At 43.4% G+C, this 23,373-nt stretch overlaps 1 protein-coding gene across 4 annotated transcripts in view; it reads left to right on the forward strand.

The window, feature by feature from the left end:
• The window catches only part of TMEM74 (transmembrane protein 74), a 42,240-nt gene that overhangs the window by 16,807 nt on the left and 2,060 nt on the right, over positions 1–23,373 (forward strand). The window contains exon 1 of one of the 4 annotated variants that reach the window (XM_038393493.2): positions 22,908–23,089. The exons of 1 other annotated variant lie outside the window; for it this stretch is intronic. The gene's annotated coding sequence lies outside the window, so the exon portion shown is untranslated. Of the gene's footprint in view, positions 1–22,907; positions 23,197–23,373 lie in introns of those variants that run through there. 2 more of the 4 variants (XM_038393496.2, XM_043507422.1) reach the window with 2 other exon arrangements.

Raw genomic sequence — 23,373 nt, forward strand, 5'->3', positions numbered from 1 at the left:
CTGTGGAATGGACAGAGGGCCAAGCCCTTTAATCATTAATCAAATGGCTGGTGGGGTAGGGGAGGTTGCATGCTTGAGAATCCCATTCACCCCAAATCCTTGAGATCAGGACTCTTGTACTAGGGATGGTAAGGTCAGGGACATGTCCCCACTCTCTGCAGCATCTTTGCCCTCTAAATCCAAGAGATTATGCTATCCTAAATCATCTGTGGTCCCATTAGTATTAACGTATACTGCTGCCTGTTCCTTTCCAGAACCCTGGCCCCAGATCTGCCCTCTTTAAATTGTTTTGCTAACAAAAGGAATCGGTTCTCTTTGCATGAATTTCCACTCCCCCCTCTTAAAACCTGAGCAATTGAGCTTTGAGGGTGGAGTGTGGAGGGGTTTGGGAGAGCAGGGCAACTGTTCTGTGCCATTTGTATACCTTAGTGGATCTTCACTAGCATTGAGCCTGTGGCCCCTTCCCTGACCTGCGCCCATCTCAAGGTTCCTTCCCCACTCTGAACTCTAGGGTACAGATGTGGGGACCTGAATGAAAACCTCCTAAGCTTACTTTTACCAGCTTAGGTTGAAACTTCTCCAAGGTACAAACTATTTTACCTTTTGTTCTTGGACTTCCACTGCCACCACCAAATGTCTGGGTTGGTCGATTTATTTATTTATTTATTTTTAGAAAGTTGTTTTGGAAACATCTTTCCCCCCAGAATCCTCACCAAAACCTTGCACCCCCCCCCCCCCGCCTGGGGAAGACTTGATAAAAATCCTCACCAATTTGCATAGGTGACCACAGACCCAAACCCTTGTATCTTAAGAACAATGAAAAAGCATTCAATTTCTTACAAGAAAAATTGTAATTTAAGAAAAGGTAAAAAGCATCACCTCTATAAAATCAGGATGGAAAATACCTTACAGGGTAATTAGATTCAAAACATAGAGAACCCCTCTAGGCAAAACCTTAAGTTACAAAAAGACAAAGACAGGAATATCCATTCTATTCAGCACAGCCTATCTTCTCAGCCATTTAAAGAAATCATAATCTAACACATATCTAGCTAGATTACTTACTAAATTCTAAAACTCCATTCCTGTTCTGTCCCTGGCAAAAGCATCACTCAGACAGACCCAGACCCTTTGTTTCTCCCTCCCTCCAGCTTTGAAAGTATCTTGTCTCCTCATTGGTCATTGTGGTCAGGTGCCCAGGGAGGTTATCCTAGCTTCTTAACGCTTTACAGGTGAAAGGGTTTTTCCTCTGGCCAAGAGGGATTTTAAAAGTGTTTACCCTTCCCTTTATTTTTATGACAGCCCGTCAGAGCTTTCCATAGTGCTCTATATGAGGCTGGAGAAGAGCAGATTTCCATGGTGTGTAGAGGGTGCTTGGGCATTCCAAATAGACACTCCATCTGCAGTTGTGTTGGCCCTCTGGTGTGTGGGTGAATTTCATGCTTTATATGTAAATTTACATCTCTAGCTTTTAAAACTGATATTTCTGTCTGGCATTGATATCACCTGTTGTGCTATACAGCTGTGTATCATTCTATATGAAAACTGTGGTGGCTTTTTTTTCTGTTTTGTCGTTATTTAAGATAAGACATTGATATTTAAGTTTTAACATTTTGTAGAAAATCTTTAACATGAGACTAGTCTGTGAAACAGGCATACTGTTTATTCTGCCAGTTCTCTTCTGCTGAAAAACTAATTTGCTTCACTGAACAAAGCTGTATTTATTTGGAATTTAAAACTCCATTCCAAAGAACACTCATGTAGCACGCCCTAGACATAAAGCATAATGAAGAAAAACTGCACCATAATCATTTTTCCTATATATTTTCCAACTACATAGCTCCCCTCTGAAGGTAAAACTGCTTAAGACGGTTACTAGAGCAAACTAGGCAGGTATGTAAACATCAGTCATTTTCAGGTGGGTTCCATGAACTAGACCTTCTCCCTATCTGATAGAGGAAATAATTCAGGTCTCCTCAAAGAAACAAGGAAGATCTTTGCTTTGTGATGAGGATATGAATTCATCTGTGCACCCATTCATAATGGCAGAGAATGCTTTCTAGGCCTCGGGCAATGCTCACTCTCATGCATCACTGGTTAAAAGGACTTGTTGGTTTTACTGCTTCCAAATCCCCCCTCTCCTCCCCCCCCCCCCCCAGCCATTCAGAGCAGGATAACTATTTTAATACCTTATTACAAGAATTTGTTTTGGGAGCACATAGTCTTTAGGCAAAAGAGATGTCTGACATGGTAAGATCTCTTGGCTACAGAATTCTGTTCTCTGGCCAGCACTAGAATGCTTTTAGCTAATCAAAGTCGACTACCACTGGCCTTTCCCTCAACATTTTTTTTTTTTTTTCAAAGTCATCTGTGGCCCTACACGAGAAATCTAAAATAATTCTAAGTGTGACCACCTACCTTGCTTTTAACTGCTATTGCCACTATTATGCAATAATAGTATCTTTGTTTATTAGGAGACAGAAGCCAGAACCTGTCTTCAAGGGCTGAAAAAGTAGTTTCTCAGACCACTGAGTGCATACTCATTAGAACTGGCTAGGTAGGGATATTTCCAGTTCCTTAGACAATTTATCTTAAGCCATGTCAAGACATAGCTTCCCACTGCATGACCTTCTCAAAAGAAGAAAAAATCCCTTTTTTAAATATCATGGAAGTCTACTTAAAATTACTTTTCAAATATCCAAGAAGCTTAGAAGATTCTAATAAACATATTACCACTTCCGCATGCTGTCGTAGCAAGTTATCCAATTTATAGAAATGGGTAGATTGTTTCACAGGGATAGTAGATTTTTTTTCTTTCTTCACAATATTCTTGTCTTCCCATGTCACTGAAAACACCTCACATGCATGGCCCACAATCAAGAATTTCAGTATAGCGTTTTACCCTCTGATATTTAGTACCTATAGGACTGGGGTAGTCAATAGGTGGACTGCGGGCCAAATCCGGACTGCCAGATGCTTTTGAATGTACCCTGAAATCTTTTTATTTACTTATTATTCTCATTGCTGTTGGTATTTATTATTTTCTCTGGAGTCTGGCCCTTGACTGTACCTTGAAGGGGAAGGAGGGGAGGAAAAAGACTACTCCTGCCCTAGGGTGTTTATCACATGTCTAGTTCTACAAATCCTGCAGCCAATAAGTGATGGATGGCAATAATTACATCTGTTCACACAACCCCTGCCAGGCTTAGTCTTCTGTATTTGGCAGCACTTTCCCACAATGACAAATGAATGTCTCCTCCAAAAAAGAATATGCAGATGCCACACAGTTTATGTAGCTGATCGCTCCCCAGAGCTAACTGATGGCATAACTATTTTTTTTTCAGTTCCATGGAGTTAATTATCTATGTACCAGCTACAACAACATTTGTTGTGAGGACCCCAGCAACAATCGCTGTTTGAAAAGATATTTAGGCTCCTAAGGACATAGATGAGCATCTAGTGTGATTTTTAGAAATATATGGGTGCCTAACACCCATTGATTTCAATTTGAAAACCCCACTAGCTACCTATCTGCTTCCTTATACACCTAAATACTTTTAAAAAATCCTCCATTCCTAGAAATGCTGCATGTCGCTGCAGAAGCTGGCAATAGCAACAACACTGCTTTTTTTTTTTTTTTTTTTTTTAAATTTCACAACCCCAAATATGTTGCCACAAAAGGTTCCAGTTTATTATCTTGAAGACATGATCACTTTAGGCATAACTTAAAAAGAAATCACGCTCTATTTTGAATATTAAAAAAGATGTTCGTGAACAATGCACAATTCCTCTACATGTTGTGCTCCTATAATTCAAGAAGATTCACATCGTTCTGCCAATCCCGGGAGGAGAATCTATTTTAGGAAGAGTCCATAATTGTTGACTACCTCACAGACCCTTGACTGGTTTTCAGTTAACAATAAGAGGAGTCCATCTGGCTACATTCACTTTTTAGGTACTAATAGTTTTTAGTAAAGTTAAAGAAAAATTCTTAACACAAAAGCTATTTTCTTCCATAAGTGATATAAGAAAGGGCCAAGATACAAAAGACAAAGGAATTCAGCTGATTTGCTACAGCTGAGGTTAAAAAAATTAGATTTCAGTAGCTATCTAGCTATACCTGTAGTCACATTTCTAGACATCCATAAATTGCACTTGAAATACACATGTAACTATCATGTCTGTTGAAAGTGAACTGCACTATTTATGTTGTAATATTACCAACTACAAAGTGGGCTCATAATTCCCAAGAATAGCTTTCACCGTTTTATTACATCCTCTTGTCAGACCAGCCTGGGTTAATGAGGTTGTCCCATCAACATTCCCAGACCTCCTGGAAGAAAAACAGGCCTGTGATGACACACCTAGGTTGGTGGACAGAGGGGATATATAAGTGGAAGGTGTCCCTGGCACCCTGGACATCCCGGTACCCAAGCAAGAGATGCAGGGGCCTGTGACAATAGAGGGGGTAGCCTCAAGGGAACCTTCACCATCCCTAGCCCTAGAAGAAGTCCCCACTGCCCCTGCCATACCCACTCTCAATAGGGGTGACAGGGTTATAAGGCCAGTAAACAGGCTAACTTACAATGCACCTGGAGTGGTTAGTGAGTAAGTGATACACTTAGCTCATTGGCTTGTGGCAGCCATAGTGGATTTCCTCAGACCCTTTGAGGAGAATTCATGTACTTGGTATAATCTGGAGTGTGATTTGCTGGGACGACAAATTCCCAGTTTGGGGGAGAATGTAAGCAGGGTCTAAATGAATCTCTCCCAGCTAGCTGTCAGGGAAGCAAAGACTATGGGTGTGTTTATGTAAATACAATTTGCTCCTGCTCTGTTTACCTGTTCATCATTTATAGCTGTGTCAAAGGATCAACTTTGGCTGGTGCTGGGTACAAATGACCTTAGGACTGAATGCAGGGGGTAGTGAAATATGGTTAGCAGTGTTCTAATTATTATAGCAATACAGGAAAGAAGGACAGTGCTTAACCTGTCCCAAATGAGGGGTGGCACCCTCAGTTTAAAGAAAGTCATTAAGCAGGGGTTCAAATGTCAGAGCCCTGTGAAAGTAAGAGGGGTGGGGACAGGAGTCCCAGTGTCCTAGTCAGGAGACTACACAACACCTCCCCCCCCCCCACCAGGGTCCTCTCTAGACTAAATTTAACCTGTTCTTCCCCACCGTTTGAAGAATAGAGCTAAGTAGGCTTCATTAGGAACCTCTTTTGTTATATTAATTGCTCAATCAGAACTGAAACCACTTGTGATAGGTTTCAGAGTAGCAGCCATGTTAGTCTGTATCTGCAAAAAGAAAAGGAGTACGTGTGGCATCTTAGAGACTAACAAATTTATTTGAGCATAGGATTGTGTTTCCACCCTGCCTGTTATCAGCTCTCAGTGATTTTAGCTGTGATCACTTGAGATGGGGGTAGTGTTTCTACCCAGCCTGCAAAAGAGCTGAAAATCACTGAAAGACTAATGTGCAGAGGTCATAGCACAGAGGCAGAAGGTGACTGACAGCCAGCAGGGTGGCAGCGGAGAGGTATGATGAGCTACCAGCAGGATGGCTGGTGAGTGGCCAGAGGAGCGAGTAAGATGCTTCTTTACCCTCCTCCCAAGGTGCGGGGTGAACTCTGCAGATGCACCTCTGAACTCCGGGTCTGCACCGACCAAGGACAGCAACTGTGAGTTGGGTGCAGAGAAGGGTTGTGCATATGAAAGGGACTTTTGGGTTGCTGGACTTAAGAACCTGAGGGGAAAAGAGCAATGCCCACCCTATTTGGGGGTGGGTCTTTTACTCATGGTTTATGTTTATGAACCCTGTTTGCAGTGTTTTCTCAAATTAATGCTGAGTTACTTCCCGCCTTTTATTAAAAGTTTCTTTTCTACCCTCAGATGCTGTGCTTGTGAGTGGGGAAGTATTGCCTCTCAGAGGCACCTGGGGTGGTGTGAAAATTTCCCAGGTTACTGGGTGAGGGCTTGAGCTGGTTCTGTGTTGTATCAATGATATTGAATACCCCTAGATATTGAACCCGGCCCTGGTTGCCGCTGGCTCCACCTGGCAGAAGGGTTACACAAGTTATTCATGGTCATTTTTGCATGTGACTTTTTAGATTAAAAAAATATTATTAGTTGACTCTGCTCTTCACTGTACAAAACATGAAGGTCCTTGCACTGAGGAATTTACAGTCTAAGCAAATGAACAACAGACAACAATTGAAGCACATAGCCTTGGATGGCTAAGACAGAATTGTTACAGTGATGAAGCAGGTTTGATATTATTTATGACCTAGATTGTAAGCTCTTTGGGGTAAAGTCCTTCTTTTTAATAAGTGTTTGTACAGTGCCTGGCACAATGGGCACCCCCCCCACCCGTGACTTGGTTCCTGAGGGCTAGATCCACCAAGAGACTTAGGCACTTCACTGCCATTTTAGATGCCTAAGTCTAACATTTAGTACCACTGAGATCCTCCAAGCCCCCAACAGCTGCTGCCTAAGCCTGTAGGCATCAAAATTCCCTAGATACCTGCATTTCTGCCAGTAAAGTCCCATAGGTGCCTACATTCCTGACACTAGTCAAGCTCAAAACTGCTTAAGTCCTGAGACGCAGAGCAGCCCAGAGGCATAGCAGAATTCTCAAGCTAGACATTCCCTGCCTGATCTGGCAGACATGCTCTGAGCATAACTACCAGGGCAGGCCTGACACAAAAGACAGTCAGGGCTTGTCGACACAGCCTTGTCGCTAAAAGTCAGCGTATGTGAATGCTCTCTGTTGGTATTTTGTTGGCACTTTTACCGATAAAATACTTCCAGCCTCATGAGCGGTGTTAGCTTTGTCAGGAGGAGAGTGCTCCTGCCGACAAAGCCACGTTTACACTGCCACTTATGTCAGCAAAACTTTTTTCATGGGGGTGCTTTTTTTAAGTACCTGTGAAAGACAACATTTTGTCAACAACGTCCCAGTGTAGGCAAGTCCTCAGATTAGGAAGTTGGGAGTGTCCCAGAATACCCAATAGTCTAGGAGCAAGGGCACTCACCGGGGAGGGGAAAACCTGTTTTCAAATCCCCACTTGCACTGATGTGAAGCAGGGACTTGAACTTGGGTGTCCAATATCCAAGGCCAGTGTCCACACCAATGGGATTTTGGGCTGCTTTTAATCTCTCCTGTTGAAGCTATTCCACATTTTGAGAAAATAATTAAGTATTCACTGGGTCTGAGAGAGAGTGACTATATAACTTGGCAGTAAAGGCATTTGGCCGAGATGTGGGAGACCCAAGTCCCTGCTCCAAACCAGGCAGAGCAGGGAGTTAAACTTGAGTCTCCCACATGCCTTAACCACTGGGCTATTTGCTGTAAGGGGGGCAGAGAAAAGAGGTCTCTTACACTCTGTGCATGCGCGCGCGCGTGTGCGAGCGAGCTAGCTAGCTAGCCTGTGTTAGGCACCTAAGTCCAGATGAGAGTTCATGTCTGAGAATCCAGAGTGGAGGAGGCACTTCCCTTAGCCCAGAGTTAGGCCTCTAACTACCTTTTGTAGGCCCTCTCCTCTCCTCTCCTCAGCATTTCCTACTGGCCATTTTAGGTGGCTCTTAGCTCAGTTTGCTGGCTTGTGTGACTCCCATTCTTAGGCATCTGACTTTCCCTTGCATTGTATAGGGAGCCTAGGAGCCTAACTCAGGGCTGAGAATTTCAGTGGATGGGGAGCCTAAAAGTTAAGCATTGCAATGCTGCATCTAAGCCCCCTTTGTGGAACTAACCCTTAGACATCACAGTAGTACAAATAATAATTCAGATACTGGATCAACACTGAATTGAATTTAGGTAAGAGGTATGTTTTCAGGTAGGAACCTGAAAGAATTAAGACTACACAAGAATAAGGATGGGATTCAAGGCTTAAGGGCAGGACAGAAGAAGGTAGGTGGAAGTGAGAAAAGAATACAAAGAAAGAAGTTTTGGCATGAGATATGGAGGGAATGAAGAGAAAAAAGTAAGTGATGAGAGAGAGAGGAGCACAGGAAATGGAATAGTATATCAAACCATAGGCCATGTTAGTTCAGATATAGGCTGTTCAGAGCCCTTAATAGCAAGGATAAGGGTTGAAATTTAAAAAGGATTTAGAGGTCCTAATTCTATTGAATTTCATGGGAATCCATGAAGGCCCAAAGAGCAGGGTGCATTAATCAGTGGAATACAGCTGATGGACTTTCATATATGAAACAAAAGCAGAATCATTTAAATTCCAGTAAACTTGAAAAAAAATTAGATTCTCTGCTGAGCACCCATTGTCTAGATACCCTATGTATATCCCTAAATTTAGACTTCTTCATAGATATGCTGTTTAGCTAATGAGGCTTCTAGGCAGGGTGAACTATAGAAGCAGTTTCAAAATAACCTGAATATTAAGGCTGTTTTTTGGTGTCTGCTTTCAGCCATTTTCTGAATGATTTGCTATAGGCACAGATGTTGACTCGTGTAGTAATGATAGCATCTTTTACTCACGCTGTATTATTCAGCACCTGTTGGTACCAGAAGCATATGTTCCATAAATCTTACTTTTGTTTAATGCTCATTCAACTACAGTTTCTCTTTTATCCTCCAGAATAACATATGCACAGCTGCTGTTGAACAACGACTTATAGCATTTTTCATTCAAAGATCTCACAGTGCTTGACAAACCATAATAAATTAAGATCTCACAACATCAATATAAGGCAGAGAAAGGACGAGACAAACATTTAACAGTACACAGAAACAATACAGAGATGATTTATCTCAGGAAATAAAGAAGCATACTGTATCAAATTGAAGCAAATGGTGCAACTGACAGGAGGTAGGCAGAATATACTGACATTTGGCCAGGATACTACCATAAACAAAATATGCCATAGGATCTCTCCTGGTCACAGGTTGCCCTTGGTCTTACACATCCAAAATATGGATGTTGAAATTCTACTGATGTTAAGCATTATAAGAAGAACACATGAAGAGACCAAGACTGTATGTCCATGACAATAATTTCTCAAAGATTCCAAAATAATATGTGTAGAATAAACCATCTACACTTCTCAGAACAGCTTTAAGCAAGAGGAAAAATTCATTCTTTGGCGTAATCATATGTTGTTATATTGGTGGTACTCGGAGACTAAAGGGCTGATTATGTTATAAATACGTGGACAGATAAATCCCTTACATTAAGGATTAAACATGTCAAAATTGAAGAGAACTCAGCTAGTTATTCCTTCATCAAACACAATCTTAAATATTTGACTAGATAAAAAAGTCCATCATTGAAAATACATACAATATTTTTCTTCATTTGTGCCACTGATAGCCCAGTCCCGCTGACCCCTACTTAGACAAAATAATCCTATCTGAATTAATAAAATGTTGAGTCCCTAGAATATTCCTTTCCCATTGATTGTTTATAAATCTATGGCACACACAATGTGTTAAGCCTGTAGTTTTGGACTTATATGCATGTTTTGTCCTTTTTAGAATTATGCCTTTGTGTATGCTAAATTGGGGGCATTGCCCCATTCTTGCCTTTTTAATTTTCTATGCAAATTGAAAATTTGTTCAGATGGCACTGTACAAATGTCTTTCAGAGGAATATTGGTTTTTTTTTTAAATACTTCTGCCCAACTCAAACTCCAGCATTTGCATCCCCTGGAGACAATATCCTTATTTGGTCTACTGTGTGTATGGTAGTTGTGGGGGGGGCGCGATCTGCCAGCTACTCCTTGTCCCTTTTGAAAATCGCCCCCAGGGAGGTTATATATTTTATATCGTGAACATAAATGTACACATATATATGCTTCAAAAGTAAGATTTAATGCTTATTAGTTTAATGTTTCATCTCTATGTAACCCTTTTGCCAGGGGGTTAACAGCAGCAAAAAGGGCTAGGTACAATAAATCTAGGGTCCCCCTTGACAAATAATTAAACTAGCTTAAGCCCTAACCCAGAAGCCTGGGGAAACTAATCACTCTCCCTGTGCCCTTAATAGGCAGAACTTGCCCAAGCACTGTGAGCGCTCTGAGACTGTGTACATCAAGGAAATCTGTATTAGGGGAAAGGGAACAAAGTCATAAATCTTGGAAAACATAGCAAGAGAATGTATATGCAAATGAAGAGTTAAATATCCCCCCATGCTTCAGGTAACGTTGACAGTAGCTCATCTAACTCCCTTCTCACCCACTGGTGAAAATGTCCCACTGGTAATAGTCCCTTGATTGTACCACTTCACCCATCTATCAAACCCTACTCATGGTTGGGATCAGCAAGTAGCAGTAGTGCAAGTGCTCCTGCAGGTGTGTCTCCAGCCCCAAGAAGCTGCTTGCCTGATCCCATCAGCAGGTACCACCTAACCTAGCTTTGTGATTCAGCATTATTAAGGTGCTGGGTAGGTGGGGCCTTATTGATCCTACTTGGCTCTACTGCTGCTGTACTTTGCCCAGGCTCTTACAACAAATTCTCCATGGAAGAAGAGCCAAGAGAATTTAAAACCCTTGAGCAGAATCCTAGCTGCTTAGAAATGAACTCTTTGTCACAAAATAAAAACTTTCCACCCTCTCTAGAATCCAAGCTCCCCTTTTCCCCTATCCCCCAGATTCATATAGAATTATGACGACTCCCCAAGTGTCACTGTAAGTATTGTGGGGAGGTAGCCTATGCAAAGGAAGCTGCCTACAGTGAAGCAATTTTCCCTGTTCACCAACAGAGGTAATAGAGAGCTCTTCTCTCTGCAGTCTCAGGCCATGGGACTTGCATATATAATATAAACAACTATACAAACAAGTATCCATTTTAATAAATAATGTACTGTGAACTTTTCAGCTGCCTGAGTAATCAATTGCTCTTTTCATATAATTCCTCCTGATCCATATACATACAGTAGGTTTTATTGCAATTGCAGTTTTGCTGCACACTCAACACAGCAACCAGCTAAAAGCAACATCGATGTATTGGAAAATAATTTTTTGTACAATGTTTTTCTTTAGCAACATGTGAATCTGCAAGACTCTAGCTGAATAAAAAAGCAGGTGGTGGAGAAAATGTACAGTGCTGAATAGGTCTATTTTTTTAAGTACATTGATTCAAAAGAAAACAACCTCTCCTCTCTCAACCGCCCTCTCCCCACCATCATAAAGAGCTCTGTTTTAAAAGTTTAAAGAACTATAGCATATTTCCTCTCATTTTCATCCACATTCTACACAACCCCTATATGCCTCCCTACAAACCCCCATAAGTTCATTCTGACATTTTCCTCTACATTCTGATTTCAGGCATCCTCTCATGAAATCCAGTGTTGTTAAGAGGGGATGCTTTCATCTACCCTCATCAGAATGCCAGAGGGAAAGAGCAAAAAGTTGCCTGCAGTAAAGACACTCAGAACATGAAATGCAGTTATTTCTTTAAAAGATAGCTGAGTGAATAGAAACATGACTGATAAGAAGAGAGAACACTGACACTAATTTATAAACCTTAACAGTGGAAGTATTAAATGCTCAGAAGCTCTGTGGGGCTCTGGTCTGCATGACTGCCACTGATTTTAATGGGAGTTGTATTTAAAAACCTCATGTTCCAATTTCAAAATATAGTGGATGAGTGGGACTTTTAAAGGTTTGAAAGCTCAGAAATATGGAAATAACAGATTCATTCTGATCAAACCTCATTTGAGAAACAGGCAAGCAGAGTGAAGTCATAAACATAAACATCAGAGACAGAAAAATCCCAATGGATAATCTAGCTCATCCGCCTTGGCCAGTTCAGCATTGTACCTTATAGTATACTTTCTACTAATTGGCTCAGTCTAGTTTTAAATATTTTAAGAAGTATGGATTTATCCAGCTCCTTTGAAAGACTCTTAACAGAGCTCACTGTTAGGACCTGTTTTCCTGAGAAACTTTCCTTTCCTTTCCTTTCCTTTTCTTTAGTTATGGGCTCTTTTGCTAAAGAATTCCTTTCCCTTGCTGGTTACAGCCTTCAAATGTTTGTAGGGATAACCTACTGTGGTGGACTTATGCTGCTATCAAGATTTAATGGATAGGGCAATTGAGTGGCAATGAAGAGCCTTGGGGTGAAATTCTGGTCCCATTGAAGTCAATAGCAAAACTCTCATTGACTTCATTAAGGCCAGGATTTCATCCATGGAAAGAGATTTTGTGCTGCATCTTTAAGGCACAGCAGAGAACTCTCCATTCAAGGGGGTGGGGGAGCCGTGCTTTGTGCCCTCCTGTTTCTAGACTGCTCTGGGAGCTAGAGAGGGCCCTGGCATAACAGCCCTCAAACCCTGAATAAGTTACAGCAGCTGCTCTCCCCTGACCTGTGGACTACAATGCTACTTGGAATCTCCCCAGTCCATGCTGCAACCCTACGCCAGGACTTACAAAGAGGTCTCAGAAGTCAACCTTATGGCTGTCCATTACTGTGCCAGTCCAGGAAAGCCTCCCTTTGAGGTAGACAAGGCTTTTAGGTCTCAGTGTGGTGCTGACTTGCTGTTTGACCTTGGACAAATCACATGAACTCTCCCTCTCTGTATCTGTTTCCCCATCTTTAGAATGGGAATAATGATGCTTTCCCCACTTTTTAAAATGCTTTGAAAGCTATTGAAAAATATTACATAAAGAAAAAATTATGATGATTATTTAATTTTAATACAGACACATTAGAATATATTTTTCAGCATTATTTTCTATAATGTGAACTCAGCTTCAATAGTTAACAGTATTCCTCAAGCACTTTGCTGCATGTATACAAATCTTTGTCTAATATCCATGATAACTCCTATAAAACCTCATTCTGTCACCAGCAATATATATTCTACTAAAAGCTGTGTGTCCTTGGCTTGTCAGAACTGCTGCCTTTATTTTCTTCTTTCACCCATAGTTTTATGTGTAGTAAGCATAAGAAGTATTACAGCAGCCATATATAATTATTTTTTTTCCAGATTTAATGTATAGAAAAATCACTGCAATCAGCTATTATTTCATAATATGTCTGGTTGTTTTGTTTACTAAGCTGTCTTCCTCCTTTAAATTCCTTACAGCATACTTTAATGTTGCTTGTTAGTTGGTTTATTACTATCCTTTTCCTTTTCTTTTGATGCCACTCATTTTCAGGTGTGTTTCCCTGTCATGTAGCCTACATAAGAATGGCCCTACTGGATCAGACCAAAGGTCCATCCAGCCCAGTATCCTGTCTATTTACAGTGGTCAATGCCAGGTGCCCCAGAAGGAGTGAACCTAACAGGTAATGATCAAGTGATCTCTCTCCTGCCATCCATCTCCACCTTCTGACACACAGAGGCTAAGGACACCATTCCTTACCCATCCTGGCTAATAGTCATTAATGGACTTGAATTTATCCAGTTCTTTTTTGAACCCAGTTATAGTTTTGGCCTTCACAACCTCCTCAGGCAAGGAGTTCCACAGGCTGACTGTGCGCTGAGCGAAGAAGAACTTCCTTTTATTTGTTTTAAACCAGCTGCCCATTAATTTCATTTGGTGGCCCCTAGTTCTTATATTATGGGAACAAGTAAATAACTTTTCCGTGTTCACATTCTCCACACTGCTCATGATTTTATATATCTCTATCATATCCCCCCTTAGTCTCTTCTTTTCCAATCTGAAAAGTCCTAGCCTCTTTAATCTCTCCTCATATGGTACCTGTTCCAAACCCCTAATCATTTTAGTTGCCCTTTTCTGAACCTTTTCTAATGCCAATATATCTTTTTCGAGATGAGGGGACCACATCTGTATGCAGTATTCAAGATGTGGGGATACCATGGATTTATATAAGGGCAATAAGATATTCTCCATCTTATTCTCTATCCCTTTTTTAATGATTCCTAACATCCCATTTGAGTTTTTGACTGCCGCTGCACACTGCGTGGATGTCCTCAGAGAACTATCCACGATGACTCCAAGATCTTTCTCCTGATTCGTTGTAGCTAAATTAGCCCCCCCATCATATTGTATGTATAGTTGGGGTTATTTTTTCCAATGTGCATTACTTTACATATATCCACATTAAATTTAATTTGCTATTTTGTTGCCTAATCACTTAGTTTTGTGAGATCTTTTTGAAGTTCTTCACAGTCTACTTTGGTCTTAACTATCTTGAGCAGTTTAGTATCATCTGCAAATTTTGTCACTGCACTGTTTACCCCTTTCTCCAGATCATTTATGAATAAATTGAATAGGATTGGTCCTAGGATTGACCCTTGGGGAACACCACTAGTTACCCCTCTCCATTCTGAAAATGTACCATTTATTCCTACTCTTTGTTCCCTGTCTTTTAACCAGTTCTCAGTCCATGAAAGGATCTTCCCTCTTATCCCATGACAACTTAATTTACCTAAGAGCCTTTGGTGAGGGACCTTGTCAAAGGCTTTCTGGAAGTCTAAGTACACTATGTCCACGGGATCCCCCTTGTCCACATGTTTGTTGACTCCCTCAAAGAACTCTAATAGATAAGACATGATCTCCCTTTACAGAAACCATGTTGACTTTTGCGCAACAATTTATGTTCCTCTGTGTCTGACAGTTTTATTCTTTACTATTGTTTCAACTACTTTGCCAGGTACTGACGTTAGACTTAAGGGTCTGTAATTGCCAGGATCACCTCTAGAGCCCTTCTTAAATATTGGCGTTACATTAGCTCTCTTCCAGTCATTGGGTACAATAGCTGATTTAAAGGACAGGTTACAAACCATAGTTAATAGTTCCGCAATTTCACATTTGAGTTCTTTCAGAACTCTTGGGTGAATGCTATTTGGTCCCGATGACTTGTTGCTGTTGAGTTTCTCAATTAATTCCAAAACCTCCTCTAGTGATACTTCAATCTGTGACAATTCCTCAGATTTGTCACCTACAAAAGACAGCTCAGGTTTGGGAATCTCCCTAACATCCTCAGCCGTGAAGACTGAAGCAAAGCCTAACATCTCCTTTTCTTTGTTCACCACCCTCATATTGCTCTAGTCTGTACTATGCATTCTGCATCCTCTGCTGGACATGCAGTTGACTGCACAGTCTGAAGACTTAAAAAGCAATTATTGGAGGTGCATCCATAGTATAAGTGAATGTGTGATGCGAACCACCACTTTTTGTGCAAGTGATGAGAATATCCATCCTTGAATGTAGTTACTCATGTTGTGTTATGTCATGTACTACTTATGTCATGTAGTGAATCATGACACTTATGATGTGTAGCAACCAAAGCTGGATTGATGCAGTCCAGGTCCCTTGACAAAACCCCTTCATTCACGCCCATGTCAGGGACCTCTTTTCCATGCAGTGGCTGTGACAATGAGCCCCTCTTCCCTTCCTAGCAAGGCAGGAATAGACTCTTATCCTCCAGGAGCAGCAGCTGGGTCTCCTCTCCCCTTGGATGGAAGAGGGGTCTTTTCTCCTAGCAGGCATTGGTGACCCCAGGACAGCCTCTCAGTATTTACTCCAGCAGCTGGAGTAAATATCTGCTTTGGTGGGTTGACCAAAGCTCTGCTGGAATGGTGTTCTTAAGGTTTCCCAGAGTATGTTTACGCTGCAGCTGGGAGTGAGTCTCCAAGCCAGCCTAAACAGGTTTGTGCTAGCTGGGCTCAAGCTAGCATGCTAAAAATAGCAGTGTGGAGGTCGCAGCTCCAGTGAAGACTTGGGCTAGCCACCAGAGCTCAGACCCCCAGAGGCAGTCGATGAGCTTGAGAGCCCAAGCTGCGGCCAAGCCGTAATGTCCTCTATGCAGCTATCTTTAGCTCTCCAGCTCAAGCTCCAGCTCTAGCAAGAGTCTGTCCAGAGCTGGGAGGCTTGCTTCCAGCTGAAGTGTAGACATATCCCACAAGCCAAGTGGATCTTGCAGTTAACACCCCAGTGAGCTGCTTGGGGCAGTTCATAGCTCTCAGAGCCAGTGCAACTGGGCTTAGTTCTGTTACTAGTACTGTGTCATCAGCTGCTCCCTGAACAGGCCTTTGCACACTCAGTTATTTTAGGCCTGGCCTACTCTACAAAGTTAGGTCTAGCTACTACATCACTCACGGTTCATGCCATGTCCAGTGTAGTTGAGCCGACCTAAGCCCCAATGTAGACACCTCTAGGTCGACAGGAGAATTCTTCAGTTGAGCTAGCTGCCATCTCCTGGACTTACTACCGTGATGGAAGGATCTTTTCCATCACTGTAGTATGTATCTACACTTGCATCATTGCAGCTGCACCCCTGTAGCATTTCTAGTGTAGACATATCCTGGCTTAAATACACACACTGTGAATTCTATTGTGCACTTGTAGCCCAAGGTCCAGTGTACTTCAACAGCAGCCATGGGACTTAAAAGTTGTGGACTATAAGCTGCAGCATGTTGGGAGAACTTCTTGGTTCCTGCCAGGATGTACCTTCTGCCCCTCCCAGCAGGAAGTTTCAGCATTGACTGAAGCTGGGAGCATGAGCTGGCAAGCAGAGAGGAGGCTGCTGGACTGTAATCCTGTTCTGTGCTTCCTTATGGAATAAAACCTTGTTCCTGGTGGTTTGTCTGAGTGGGTCTAGTCTGAGGTGAATACACACTGACACACAACGCAGAGCACACAGAGGAGCCTCAGGCCCAGTTTTCCAAAGTTGTGTAAAAAGTTACAAGGCAGACTTTCCCTATCTTGAACAACCTCATACTGGGCCCGTGAATAGGAGCGGGGCGACACACTCAGAGGTGGATGTTTGCAACTTTGGGAAAACCATCGCATAGGGAGTTGAAATGACTAGACCTAAACGGGGTGTACATTTCCATGTTCTCTTGTGTGGGTCCAAAATGCAGTGGCTCTTGGCAGTACCAAATGCCGTAGTGCCATTCAAAGGATGTAGACAGGACTAACTGTTGCAGCTGCAAAAAGCAACAAGAAAAACAACTAAACTAGGGGTGAGAATTCACAGGACAGGTGATGAAAGCAGAAAGAAGGGTGTGAATGAAAGAAAAGCATGGACAAAGAGCACCCTAGAAGGACAGAGCAGAAAGGCATGGGCTGTGTAAAATGGGTATCTCTTCCCTAATGTAAAGGGCTGTATTCAAAGAGATACTTTGCTATAAAGCTAGATAGAGCTCCTTATCCAGGGCCCCCCGCTTCCCATAGTGCCCTCATCATACAGGAAGTGCTCCGCACTTTACAGGATTAAGCCCCAATTAATCAGAGAACAAATCCTGAATTTTGTTGGGGGGTTGTTTTCTCAGAATCCTTTTGTTGGCACATCTAACCTTCTTGGCAGCAAAAATGCCTTATCTTGCAAATTTCAGGACAAATCCTTCTCCTGTCAATAGTAATTCTCTCATTGCCTATGGGGAGTTAGATCAGAGTCTGCTTCCACAAATCTGGCCTCTCTCCAGCTCTTCTTGTTTAGCTCTTCTTGATAACTAGTAGCTCTCTGGGCCAGATTTTTAGAGGTATTTAGGTGCCAAAAGATGCAGATAGACATCTAGTGGGATTTTCAAAAGCACCTATTGCCTAAGGTCCACTAGACGCCCACCTGCATTTCTCAGGTACCTAAATACCTTTCAAAATCTGGCCCTTCGCTCACACTGAAGTTAATGAGAGTTAGGCACCTAACATGCATAGGCCCTTTTAAAAATCCCACTAGGTGCCCATCTGCATCTTTATGTGCTTAAATACCGTTAAAAATCTGGCTCTTTATCTCAATAGTGCTTCCTGATTTTAAGCCTTTATTCCATTCTGATCTATTTCCCTCTGTCAGGAGTGCTAATTATCCACTTTCTCAGGCATGGGAAGCAGAAGCATTTAACAAGGATTGAACTCCCTGTTTGACAGTTCTGGTGCAGCATTTTCCCCCCAGAAATATTTGCTCGTTGTGGGTTTTATTAATGCATGATGGATATACATTAGAGAGTGCAACCAAGGAAGAACTAAATAGCTTTTTTATGAATCAATAGCTGTAGCACAGTACTGTGTTTTAAACACCTAGCAATGCCTGACACTTCTTTGAGTAGGGAGATCTCCAAATATTTGCTTGGTATCGTAAATACTGACGTCCTCTAAGCACAAAAATTGCATCACTTTATTCTCTCTGTGTATACAATAGTCTTATTTTCCATCTTCAGAATTTTTTGCAGTCTTCAAAAAATCCTACACATAAATCTTGACATTTCTTTTCTAGTTGTTAAATTTTTCTCACTAAGCCTTGTTATTGCCTCCCTGGCCAATTTAACATAGCTAATAATATGAGGAGTTCGATGCAAAAGGAACAAACAAAAAGCCATGGGCTGGTTTCTGTATTATGCTCCAGTCTCTTTATGATGTACCAATCTGTGGGAACTCCCTATGGGGGAAATACCTCTGGCATGTTTTCTGGTGATGCAGAGCAGGTGGAATACTCCTACACCAGCTGTTCTCAAAGTCATGGCACAGGTAGCATTCTGGGGCAGGAGGTGCATGTGATCAGACTGTGCTTCTCTCTGGCTATACTTAGCTGTGCACTGGCTCTTCAGGAGCTGCTACAGCTTGTTATGTTCATGGTATACACCAGTGGTTTCCAAACTTGTTCTGCCACTTGTGCAGGGAAAGCCCCTGGTGGGCCGGGCTGGTTTGTTTACTTGCCGCATCCGCAGGTTCGGCCAATCGCGGCTCCCAGTGGCTGCAGTTCACCCCTTTTCTGAGGCCCTGCCCCCACTTGCTCCATCCCCCTTCTCCATAGCTCGCTCTTCCCCACCCTCACTCACTTTCACCGGGCAGGGGTTGAGGTGTGGGAGAAGCGTGAGGACTGCAGCTGGGGGTGGGGGCTCTGGTTTTGGGGAGCAAGAGAAGGCTCCGGGCTGGGGCAGGGGATTGGGGTGCAGGAAGGGAGTATGGGCTCTTGGCTGGGGGTGTAGGCTCCGGGTTGGAGAAGGGGGTTGGAGTGCAGGGTGGGGTGAGGACTCTGGCTGGGAGGGCAAGCTCTGGGGTTGGGCCTGGGATGAGGGGTTTGGGATGCAGAGGGGGGCTCTGGGCTGGGGGAGGGTGTTGGCGGGGTTGGGGTCCCAGCAGCACTTACTCTGACTCCCAGGAAGCTGCTGCCAGGTCCCTGCAGCCCCTAGACACATGGGTGTCCAAGGAGGCTCCGCACGTTGCCCTCATGCCCACGGGCACCACCCCTGCAGCTCCCCTTGGTTCCCGGCCAATGGGAGCTGCAGAGCCGGCACTGGGGTGGGGTCAGCGCATGGAGCCTCCCTGGCTGCCCATGCATCTGGGGCTGCTGGGACCTCGCAGCCGCTTCTGGGAGCTGCATTGAGCTACAGTAAGCAGGGAGCCTGTCTTAGCCCTGGGCCCCTGCTGCACCACCAACCAGATTTTTAATGACCCAGTCAGCGTCCCTGTTCAACCAGGCGTTCCGGCAACTCTATGAATAGTACTGGTCCCAGTACAGACTCTTTGGGGACACTACTATTTAACAAGCAACACCTGTCCCCATGTTTCTGACTTCACAACCAAGGCTGCAGTAATTCCTGAACAGCAGCCCCATGGTATTAACTCATTAACCAGAAATGAAGCAAAGGGTAACTCTAAATGTGGTACCTATCCTGCCAGTCTGAGCTGTTCCCATTTTAAGTCATCTAAGGAAGTATCTTATGAAACAAACACAAGAGGTCACAAATATTGCATTTTTTAAAAAGTGTAATGCATTTTTAAAGTGACATTTCAGTAGTACATGCTTGCACTGTTGTAGCTGTGTTGGTCTCAAGATATGAAAGAGACAAGGTGGGTGAGGTAGTATCTTTTACTGGACCAACTTCTGTTGATGGGGGAGACAAGTTTTCTAGCTACCCAGAGCTCATCTTCAGTTCTGGGGAAGGAAGCAGAGTGTCTGAGCTAAATACAAATTGGGACAGATTGTTAAACGGAAGGGGTAACACGTGGGACACGGGCACTTGAAATGAAATGGGCAGTTGAGGGTTAGATTGTTATGCATAAATGGTTTGAATTGGGAAATTAAGAGTAGCAGGCAGTGATTTTATATTTACATACATATGGACAAAACTTCCAACACTGCAGGGACCCAGTGGTGGGACCATGTGCTGTGGGAAGAGATTTTAGGATTTTCCCCTCTCTGCTCTACATCCAGACCTGCTCCCCTCCCCACAGGGTCCCTAGGAGGGAGTTGCCATTGCAGGCAGGAGCACAGGGACCAGGCACCACTGCCCAGCATCGTCAGCAGCACAGGTTCCCTCTTCCCCCCGCCCCTCCCCTGTGCTGCTGGGCTGCTAGGGGTTCATTTCAGTACTACCAGCCCTTGGATGCTACTGCATCAGAGACCAGCCTCTCCACAGCTGGCTCCCTGCACTCCAGGATAGAATGGGACCATGAACAGCCTTCTTCAGACAAGTACAGCCCAGCTTGAGTTGGTGAACTGCAGCATAGGGAAGGCAACTGCCTTCCTCCCTCTGCTTCTTACCCCTCGCTGCTGGCTATGGCTTCCCATGGCATTAAGAGGAGCTGCTGCAGATTCCAGCACAAGGGCCAAGCAGGCAAAGTGGGACCAGATGCTGGCTGAGCTCCCTCCAGAGCTCCTGCCTCTCCCACCCCTACTCTTACCCCTTCACATCACAAGAAATTTGCTAGAAGTTACAGAGCTGGGCCATGGTGAGTCACTTCAACAATCATCAGGATCACTGGTCTCATCTCATACAAGGTCCAACTGACAAGTTTGGCATTGTCATGTCAACCAGCTGAGAAGATGCTCATCTCTGAGCAATATTACTCCAGAGGAGCCTTCAGATATGCATCCTCTAGAGCCAACCATCGTTACCACCTCCAGTCTCTGACACTACAAGCTCATCGAAGCTGCTACTAAAAGGGGACAACACTCCTGTCCAGGGGTTCATGCTGAATCAAAGTCACCAAAAACACCTGCCCTGCCAAGCATGCTAGAGATACCACAGTGCAGGTGAGAATAGCCATGATGGCTGGACGAGTATTTTGCCGAAGGTGTTATGTGTGCATAGGGGGTGCTGTAGTTTTATGTAGGGGAATGCACTCACCAGGGGCGCTGCTGTTAGTAACCGCGAGTTGCTGTCTAGAGAGGAAGGGAATTGCTCAGGATTCAGTTCAGCTTCCTCCTAGCTAGGGGGCAGTTCATCTGTGGTCTTTCTGTTCGTGACAAAAACAAAGTAAGAGAGTTCATTATTACCGCTGACTTTGAGTGATTCACATGTGTTCCTCACCACATAAATACAACAGTAGCACTACTTTATCTTTCATAATTCAGAATGAGAACACAGGATGACACAGCTGACTGCTCCCTAAAGGAGAGAGACAAACTCATCCCACCTTACTCTAGGTTGGTTCTCTGCAGCCTGGCTGCTGAAAGACTCAGATTACAGAGCTCCCTAGCCTGCAAGCAGGACCAGAAAACCCCTTACAAATTAACACTTTCAATACAACACACAGCAGAGCATAGGTTGCTCTGATTTGCACCAGGGATAGTCAGGCAACGACCATTGCTGAGACTATGAGAGCCATACAGGAGGCTTTAAATCACGCATACATTCCACCACTACTTAGCACAGTTTTGCCAGAACAAAGAATCCAGCCCTTTGTGTTGTTAGTCTATTGCATTCAGATGCAGTAGTAGATTCCTACAGCCAGGCCTAGTTATCTCTTTAAAGCAGATTTTTTTTTTAATCTAGGCTATTATTGTGCTACCATCATAAGTCTCATTATATGTCCATTGGTCCCATCTCTTACTCCATGTTGTCTTTTGTGTGACAAATGTTGCTTACTTCTCACACTCGTTTGATTGATCTTTTAACCAGCTCTTATTTGTGTGTGCAGAGTATGTGTTATGCATTCTGCTTTCCATCTACACACCTCAGATCTTTTGCAACAATAATTTATATGCTTTTAAAAAAATGCTGTTAACCCTTTACTAGCCACAGCCACCAAAGTGGGAACAAGAAACAACATCAAGGGCTGGACTGCAGCTTTGCCATTTTACCTGTGCAGAGGGTGGCGGTGATGCATTCACAGAAGGAATTGTGCCTCGGAAAGGCATGATTCCCTCCCTGTTTCCCCCTTGCTCTAGGGAATAATAGTATATTATTTGTCCACGCCAGCAACATAGGTTGGCACATGATGGGGCAGTCATGATGGGTGGGACTGTCCTTACTCTGATACAGAAAGTGTGTAACCAAGAGGTGATCATGTCTGTCAGAGCATCACTAACTCTTGTGATTTTATCATGAGTCCTATGATATTTGCTGTTTTTCTTAACGTCTCAACTCCCGGAGCCCTCTTGGTTGTGGAGAAAAGTTTGAAACATGAACCCCAAAGGCTCAAAATACAAAAGGAAGCCAACATTTACTTTTATTATTTTAAATCTCATGACTTTTAAATCTCATACGTTTTGGGGGCCTGACTCATGGGTGCTGACTGCTTGGGTTTGATAATACTGCTCCCCACAGGGATATTATTGGATGAGTGGGAGACCCCTTAGCCCTCACTGAAACCTAGAGGAACATTTTGGAGAGGAAAAGTGGCTCGTTGCTGCTGTTACTTAAACAGGGAGGACTGGGTAAATGGCTAGCGTGTGGTGGTTTAAACTGAATAAAGCCCCTTCCCTCGCCCTCTCTCTTGCCTCACTGCAGGAGCCAGAACAGTCCCCTTGTATAAAAAGGTCTCAGAGTAGCAGCCGTGTTAGTCTGTATTCGCAAAAAGAAAAGGAGTACTTGTGGCACCTTAGAGACTAACAAATTCATTTGAGCATAAGCTTTCGTGAGCTACAGCTCACTTCATCGGAGACTAAGAAATTTATTTGAGCATAAGCATGCATCCGATGAAGTGAGCTGTAGCTCACGAAAGCTTATGCTCAAATGAATTTGTTAGTCTCTAAGGTGCCACAAGTCCTCCTTTTCTTTTTTCTTGTATAAAAACTACATCTCCCAGAAGGCAGCCTGGTTGCCCCGCCCAGCCGGCACGCTTTCGCCTCTCCTCCCACGCCCCCTCCCCAGCCTCCGGCAGAGGCTGCAGGACGGCGGAACGTGGAAGGCTACAAGTGCTTCTCTATTAGACTTTCACAGAGCAGCCTAGGAAATGCAACAATCATCTGCCACATGGAAGCAAACATAAGAGAGAGGTATGTGCGCCGGGAAGATGAGCATGCTGCAGGGAAGAGGAGCTGCTGCCTGTGCAATAGGGCTGGGTTATCATGTCTGCACTGGGCAGTTAACACCCTAAAGGACAGTACGTTACAAAAATGCTTTTATCAGTTGTGTCACCCAAATATACTTGAATCCAAATACTCTTTGATTATGTAGCTTGCGTTTTATAACTCAGCAGATTCCTACTTGGACAGTGCAAAGCCCCATGACTGAGCACTGTCCAGTAGAGATTTTTTTTTTAAACCTATATATATTTAGT

This window comes from Dermochelys coriacea, chromosome 2 (assembly GCF_009764565.3).
Source record: "Dermochelys coriacea isolate rDerCor1 chromosome 2, rDerCor1.pri.v4, whole genome shotgun sequence".
Lineage (NCBI taxonomy): Eukaryota > Metazoa > Chordata > Testudines > Dermochelyidae > Dermochelys > Dermochelys coriacea.